Consider the following 7446-nt stretch of genomic DNA (forward strand, 5'->3'; position numbering starts at 1 on the left):
AGACCAATTCTCAAAAGTTGGTTTCATAACTGTCATCCAATGCGCAGCCCAACTACATAGGCTATTCAATTGGTCTGTGGGCATTTGTTGTGATGTTAAAACACCATTCAACGTAAACAATAAGCACAACAAACACATTGTGCCACACATGATTGCTGACTACATTCATCAAGATAACATCACATTAATAAGATTGCTAAAATAGTTTCCAAAACCGCCAATTTAATTAGCTTTCTGGTCACCATTTCTAATAAGGTGGTCAACTGACTAAACTAACTCACGGGGATCGTCATATGGAAGCCTTAGAGGCTTGGTTGGTATGACTTGAGTCCTCGACTCCAATAATACAGAGTAGTCTCAAACTTGAAGAATCACCGTAGTCACATGCATACGATGACTGTATTTTAAGTCTGTGCGGGAGGTGACTGTGTCACAGACACGATAAAAGCAAATTGCAATTTTGGGAAGTGCAATTCTAGCCATTTTGGGGAACTATTTATTTGGAATAAAGAGAAATATACCTTGTAGATAATAGAATGTATTTAGAAACATTCTTAATTATCAAACAAGGTATATATGTGTGTAATATAATTATTTAAAAAATAATTATAATCATAATTACACAACACAAAAAAAAAATTCCCCCCTCTTCCAATGGCTCTCAGCCACCCCCTCTCTTTATATACTTGGTGTATTTTTCTTATCTTGTTCTCTTCTAGCAAAGAGGACATTGAGATCCCGACTCTGGTGTGGTGTGGATGAATTAGAGGGTTCCTGCATTGGAGCCTAAAGTGAAGAATATTTCAACCGAACGATAGAAAACAAAGGTCTCGTTTTCACCCTTTTATTTTCAATTTTTGTGATATTCTCATCAGCCCCATTTATTTTTATTTTATAGTACATCAAACGACCAGAAATTCCAATGGTACATCTCTTGGATTCGTTTAATTCTCGCGTTTATTTTTTGTTATTGCGCGTTTTACATTTTTTATTCCACTAGTGCGTTCCTAGGCCATACCACGAGATCCTTTCAAGTGGAACCAAAGCCCGGTTCGATGTAGGGGCTGATGGTTATGTGATTAACGTGCTTCTACGATTTTTTAAGCATGTTTTACCGCTTTCGTTTATTGGTTAGATGATGAAAATGGCTTGTTTACTTTTTGTGATTTATGGATGATTAAAGCATATGAAAAATTAAGAATTTTCTGGGTTATGTTTTATTTTTTGTTGTTTTGTGGTTGAACACAAAAAAAAAAAGGGGAGGAAAATCGCAGCAAAAACTGTTTTTGCGGCATTTAGTGTACACACGGCCAGGCACGCGCAGGTAGGGGAGCTTGCGCGCAGCCTAAGCCAGCGGGTGCACTATGCAAGCAGCAGGCAGGGATACGCGCAGGCTGGCAGAGGGGCCAGCGCGTGCTGCACAGCCAACAGCCAACGGTTGGGCATTTTTCACCATTTTTTGTCGTTTTTCAAAAATTTGATTTTCTAAAATTTTTCCTTCATTATTAATTATGCTATTTTTAATTTTTGGATAAAATTGGATTTTTCTAAAAGTTAAAATTGATAATTAATTAAATTTATTATGTGCATTGGATGCACATTTTTACGATCATCCTTTAATTGCAAAATACAAACCTGTCTTTTCTTTGTATAACTTATTATATGATATTGGATATCATGGATTATTATGTTACATGGAATGTACATTACATGGAATGTATGGATGGATGATCACGAAGCCCATGACCTTTAGCGTTGAAATAATAAGGCTTGCTATATCCCTCCTAATGTACTCCCCTGGACTTCTGATCGGGGTTTCTTTTTTAAATGTAATGAGAGTAGTATAGAAAATTTGGTGAGGTTTTATTCTAAGCAAGCCCATGGCAAAAAGGTCCACGGAGGAAGAGGCCCATAGAAAAGGCGGGCCATTAGACTATTTTCATGTGGGATGATACATTGGATAGATACCCAAAATTAAATTAATTTAATTAGGCTTGTCTTAATCAATACAATTAGATTTATTAATTAAAGAGAATCGGGCTTATGTCTTTAATCGGATTAAATAACATTGAGAAAAATCTAGTTTGGATTTATTAAATTGGATTTAATTGAATTCATTATCCTTTGATTTATTTTAATTTGATTAAAATGAAACCCGATCCACTAAATTAAGGCCCACTAGCAATAGAGTTGACATCTATTGTTGGAGTAGGGTTGGTCAAATTGCACTTTTGGAAAGTGTAAACTTGACCGTAATCGGAACCCTTCTTAGCATAATTGGATCATACCATATAGGAAAGAGGTTGCCTTGTAGGTAGGTGGAATATATCCAGACACATTTCCACCTTCCCATGTAAAGCATATATATATATGTGTTATCATCATTATTCGTAAGTTGACAACATATATTGAATAGTGTAGAGAACACAAACTCCACCCCTACTCCCCATGAAATTCGCCCACCCCTTCCGCCCCCTCTCATCCCTTTTATTTCTTTAACTCTCTTTGATCTAGGATCAAATGATGAGTTGTGAGAATTTTGATGAAGAGAATACACTAGTTAATTGTGACGCCCCAAAGATTATAATACATAATTGAGAGATTAATTGATAAATTTTTATAAAACTTAGTTACTAGGTAAATAAATTATATGTCATAATTGGAATATAATAAAATTTGAACGGATTAAATTGGAGTTCATTATAATATTTTGGGACAACTTATAAGGGACATGATGGGTATTTGCTAAAAGTCTAATAAAAAAACATATAATAATAGTATTATGTACATATATTAGTAAATTATATATACATATATTAGTATATGTATATATATCCTAGTAAATAATGTATATATTTAGTAAATAATAATAATATATATATATATATATGTATAAAAGAAAAGAGAGTGAGAGCATTTATAGTGGGAAGTGGGGGCCACCAGCCCACCTCCTCACTCTCTCTTTCCCTTTCTTTTCTTTTTGTTTTGTTGTTGCTCTTGGTATACACACACAAACATACACACACAACACACACACTTTTGGCCTAAAATGAAAGAGAGAAACCGAGGTACGAAAATGTAATTTTAATTTCTATTAATTTATATAATTATATTATTTAATTAGTCCGTTTATTAAATATTGTTTATACTAAGCGATGTACTATTTAATCAGAATATTTTACGAGTTTGACTATTTAAAATAGTGTCGGATTAAATATCAAATCGGATATAAAAATGATATCATTGGTTAGTTAGATTATTAAATTTATTAGATTTGAATATTACTATAGCTAATTTATACAATTCCATCGGAATTGTTAATCAAATACGCAATTATATGTATTATTGTTCAATTAAAGACTATAATAGCGATAAATTGATAGAAAATTCATAGAAATATTCTTAAAATTATATTTAACAAATGGTATGTTAATAAAGAGAAAAAACGAAGATTTGTATTTTGATAGAAATGAAACATTAAGACTTATTAAAAATTGTACAAATGATATTCAATATTATATTTAAAAGAAATTACGATATTCTCGATATATTAATTGTGTGTGGTATAACTCATTATAGAATACGGGGGTAAAGTGAAAAGACGGAACCACTACCTATTGGATAGATAAAAGCGTTGTAAGGTCGAGATAAGTAAATAATTAGTATTATCTATATATGTATCTTTATTTGTGATTTTACTGTTATCTGAATTTGTGGTTCATGCTGACATGGATTTATCTGAAAGTATATGGGTGATGGATGATTTGATTTGACTGACGGTATTGTGTACGTAGAATGAGAAAATACGTTGAAATATTGTGTTTGTTGTTTGATGTGTTGTGGATGTCTGAAAATGAGAATATATGGATATATTGTTTTACGTTACTAGTTTCTTACGAGAATGGTGATATGTGAAAATGAGGGAGTGGTGGAAATTGAATATATATTGTGGCGTGAATACCCCTTGATGTGTTGAAAAGCCTATAAGGCGAAATGAAATGAAAAGAGCTTTGATGCGATATGAGAAAGAAATGAAATGAAAAGAGCTTTGATGCAATATGAAAAAGATGTGATATGAAAAGAGCGATGTTGCGATATAAAAGAGTTATGATGCGAATTAAAAGAGCTATGATGCGAATTGAAAGAGCTATGATGCGAAATGAGATTGATGAGCCGGCTGTCAAGGGGATTCACTTCAATTTATATAACGGTGAGATTGAGTGGACGAAAAAACACAATATCACCTTCTGCTAAGCAAACTAGGAAAAAGGAAGTTTAATTTGATTATCTTATTATGAGATAGCTATGTGGTGTAATAAAGATGATTATGTGGAAGCAAATTGACTATATATTCTATGCATCTTGCCTATTTATCTTGTTTGAGGTTATATGTGGTATACATATATAGATAGGGCTGGTTATTTGCTTACTGAGTGGTAGGCTCTCTCCCCTGCTGACATTTTCTTTCAGGAGTAGACTTTTAGGCGTCTGACTATTGAAGACTAGGTCTACGCGTTATACTCAGGTAGGTCGGGCCAATATGCAGTTTTCTCCTCTTTGTCAGTTAAAGTACATGTTTGTATAAAGAGAGGACGTAAGCGTGGGGATTACCTGTGATGTTTGATATGGATATATGATGTTGTGGGGTGATTATGCCTATTATGATGTTGATGACGTATGCATATTGATTAGATGGTTATGCGCGTTTATATATATAAACACAGGGATTACTTTAAGTATGACGTTTAGGGAAGATATAGCTCTTGTAGCGTTAGCGGATGCTACATTAGATGGTATCAGAGCAGGAATTAGATTTCCGTGGGATAGTAGATGAAATGTTATTTTATACATTAGGTGTATATGTTAGGAATCTACTCACATGTGTGTATTTTTATATAGGATGGAAGCGTCAAGAGAAAACGCTGCTGGCCCAACTGAGTCATTAGAGTCTGTGCAGGGTCATGATTCAGGATCAGAACATCAGGGGTTAGAATCCTAAAATAGAAATGCCCCACAGCCATAAATGAACCCCTTTATGCAATAGTTTGTAGAAATTATGCAGAGGACATGAGAGAAAAAATAACCATATTTATTCCCTGAGCTGGTAAGATAGTTAAATTTTGAGGACGAAATTTTTATTAGGAGGGGAGAATTGTGACGCCCAAAGATTATAATACATAATTGAAGGATTAATTGATAATTTTTTATAAAACTTAGTTAATTGGTAAATAAATTATGTCATAATTGGAATATAATAAACCTTGAACGGATTAAATTGGAGTTCATTATAATATTTTGGGACAACTTATATTAATTAAGAAAATTTAGGAGGGATGTGATGGGTATTTGCTAAAAGTCTAATAAAAAAACATATAATAATAGTATTATGTATATATATTAGTAAATTATATATACAAATATTAGTATATGTATATATACCCTAGTAAATAATGTATATATTTAGTAAATAATAATATATATATATATGTATAAAAGAAAAGAGAGTGAGAGAATTGATAGTGGGAAGTGTGGGCCACCAGCCCACCGCCTCACTCTCTCTTTCCCTTTCTTTTCTTTTTGTTTTGTTGTTGCTCTTGGTATACACACACAAACATACACACACAACACACACACTTTCGGCCTAAAATGAAAGAGAGAAACCGAGGTACGAAAATGTAATTTTAATTCCTATTAATTTATATAATTATATTATTTAATTAGTCCGTTTATTAAACGTTGTTTATACTAAGCGATGTACTATTTAATCGAAATATTTTTTACGAGTTTGACTATTTAAAATAGTGTCAGATTAAATATCAAATAGAATATAAAAATGATATCGTTGGTTAGTTAGATTATTAAATTTATTAGATTTGAATATTACTATAGCTAATTTATACAATTCCATCGGAATTGTTAATCAAATACGCAATTATATGTATTATTGTTCAATTAAAGACTATAATAGCGATAAATTGATAGAAAATTCATAGAAATATTCTTAAAATTATATTTAACAAATGGTATGTTAATAAAGAGTAAAAATGAAGATTTGTATTTTGATAGAAATAAAATATTAAAGAATTATTAGAAATTGTACAAATGATATTCAATATTATATTTAAAAGAAATTATGATATTCTCGATATATTAATTGTGTGTGGTATAACTCATTATAGAATACGGGGTAAAGACGAACCACTACCTATTGGATAGATAAAAGCGTTGTAAGGTCGAGATAAGTAAATAATTAGTATTATCTATATATGTATCTTTATTTGTGATTTTACTGTTATCTGAATTTGTAGTTCATGCTGACATGGATTTATCTGAAAGTATATGGGTGATGGATGATTTGATTTGACTGATGGTATTGTGTATGTAGAATGAGAAATACGTTGAAATATTATGTTTGTTGTTTGATGTGTTGTGGATGTCTGAAAATGAGAATATATGGATATATTGTTTTACGTTACTAGTTTCTTACGAGAATGGTGATATGTGAAAATGAGGGAGTGGTGGAAATTGAATATATATTGTGGCGTGAAATACCCCTTGATGTGTTGAAAAGCCTATAAGGCGAAATGAAATGAAAAGAGCTTTGATGCGATATGAGAAAGAAATGAAATGAAAAGAGCATTGATGCGATATGAAAAAGATGTGATATGAAAAGAGCAATGCTGCGAAATAAAAGAGCTATGATGCGAATTGAAAGAGCTATAAAGCGAAATGAGATTGATGAGCCGGTTGTCAAGGGGATTCACTTAAATTTATATAACAGTGAGATTGAGTGGACGGAAAAAAACACAATATCACCTTCTGATAAGCAAACTAGGAAAAAGGAAGTTTAATTTTATTATCTTATTACGAGATAGCTATGTGGTATAATAAAGATGATTATGTGGAAACAAATTGACTATATATTCTATGCATCTTGCCTATTTATCTTGTTTGAGGTTATATGTGGTATACATATATAGATAGGGCTGGTTATTTGCTTACTGAGTGGCAGGCTCACTCGCCTGCTGACATTTTTTTTCAGGAGTAGACTTTGAGGCGTCTGACTGTTGAAGACTAGTTCTATGCGTTATACTCAGGTAGGTCGGGCCAGTATGCAGTTTTCTCCTCTTTGTCAGTTAAAGTACAAATCACATTTTGTTTGTATAAATAGAGGACGTAAGCGTGGGGATTACTTGTGATGTTTGATATGGATATATGATGTTGTGGGGTGATTATGCCTATTATGATGTTGATGACGTATGCATATTGATTAGATGGTTATGCGCGTTTATATATATAAACATAGGGATTACTTTAAGTATGACGTTTAGGGAAGATATAGCTCTAGTAGCATTAGAGGATGCTACATTAATAATGTAGTTCTCTTCGATCATTTCTTCCAATCGATTTCGATTTCTTCCAATCGATTTCGATTTCTTCTAGCAA

General features: G+C 32.2%; 1 long non-coding RNA gene across 1 annotated transcript; it reads left to right on the forward strand.

Moving 5' to 3' along the window:
* Positions 1-5601: 5601 nt before the first annotated feature.
* LOC148788396 (uncharacterized) lies at positions 5602-7241 on the forward strand. The gene is made up of 2 exons (XR_016065369.1): positions 5602-5665; positions 7043-7241. It is a non-coding gene; the product is annotated as an uncharacterized LOC148788396 (long non-coding RNA).
* The last annotated feature ends 205 nt before the right edge of the window (positions 7242-7446 follow it).

This window comes from Sesamum indicum, linkage group LG4, assembly GCF_026168435.1.
Source record: "Sesamum indicum cultivar Baizhima isolate 11 linkage group LG4, ASM2616843v1, whole genome shotgun sequence".
Lineage (NCBI taxonomy): Eukaryota > Viridiplantae > Streptophyta > Magnoliopsida > Lamiales > Pedaliaceae > Sesamum > Sesamum indicum.